Source organism: Protopterus annectens, chromosome 2.part0, assembly GCF_019279795.1.
Source record: "Protopterus annectens isolate FY-2018-M chromosome 2.part0, PAN1.0, whole genome shotgun sequence".
NCBI classification, from domain to species: domain Eukaryota; kingdom Metazoa; phylum Chordata; order Ceratodontiformes; family Protopteridae; genus Protopterus; species Protopterus annectens.
In genome coordinates, this window is record NC_056728.1 from 1,127,496,686 (window position 1) to 1,127,497,840 (window position 1,155).

At 42.9% G+C, this 1,155-nt stretch overlaps 1 non-coding gene across 1 annotated transcript; it reads left to right on the forward strand.

Moving 5' to 3' along the window:
* The first annotated feature begins 881 nt into the window (after positions 1-881).
* TRNAG-CCC lies at positions 882-952 on the forward strand. The gene has a single exon. It is a non-coding gene; the product is annotated as a tRNA-Gly (tRNA).
* Positions 953-1,155: the final 203 nt, after the last annotated feature.

The following is a 1,155-nucleotide window of genomic DNA, read 5'->3' on the forward strand; positions in this document are numbered from 1 at the left end:
AAGGCACTAAGATTAATTTTAATCTCTAAACATCCATGAGCTGAAAGGTTCTAAACCCGACCAAGAAGGGAATGATATGGAGCCATGAAACTTACAAGTTATTCAACATAGTCTCCCTGAAGATCAACACACTTGGCACATTGTGTCTCAAGTTTTTGTAACTGCCAAAAAAGTCTGACATCTAGTCATTCTAATGCTGCTCCACTGATGCAATCACCTCTGAATCACGTGAAAATAGCTGCCCCTTCAAACTCTTTTTAAGGTTTGGAGCCAGGAAATAGTCAGATGGAGCAAAATCTCATGAGTAGGGTGGATGGTCTATGCACTCAAACCCCAATTTCGTCAAAACATCCATTGTTTTGCCAGCCTTGTGAACAGGTGCATTGTCTGGCAAAAAGAGAACTACTTTCTGCAACTTCCCTCTCCTTTTCTTTCAATGTCACCTTTAATTGGCACAGCAAGTTACAGCAGTATTCTGCATTAATTGTTTGGCCCCTTGGAAGATAGTCATTACAACACCTTCCTGATCCCAAAACACTGTGGCCATGACCTTTCCTGCTGACTTTTGGTTCTTGAACATTTTTGGCCTTGGTGAACCTGAGTGCCGCCATTGCATGGGCTGTTGTTTTGTCTCAGGATCATCGTGGTGTAACCATGTTTCATCAACAGTAACTAGTCATTCCAAAACGTTGGCACCAGCTTGATGAAAATGCCACACAATCAACTCGGAAGTATTCACTCAATATCTTCTCTCATCAGCATTCAAACATTTGGGCACCCACTTGGCTGATAGCTTCTGCATACCCAGCTGCTCATGGATTATGAACCCAACACATACCCTGGATATCTGTAGTGTCTCAGCAATTGTTTAGCCAATGTTTGCATTGGTGGTTCAGTGGTAGAATTCTTGCCTCCCACGCAGGAGACCCGGGTTCAATTCCTAGCCAATGCATTATCTCATTTGGGTGAGAGGTAGGCATTAATGGTTAAGGTGTTAACCTTACCAACACAACGTCCAGGGTTTGATTCTCACATGGGGTAATTGGCTTGGCTTAAAATGGCCCATAAAGGGCAGTTAGCCTAGTACTAACCTATAAACCTATTTGGCAATCTGCCAAAATCAGGCCATGGACATGGTCAACAATTTCAGGAGTT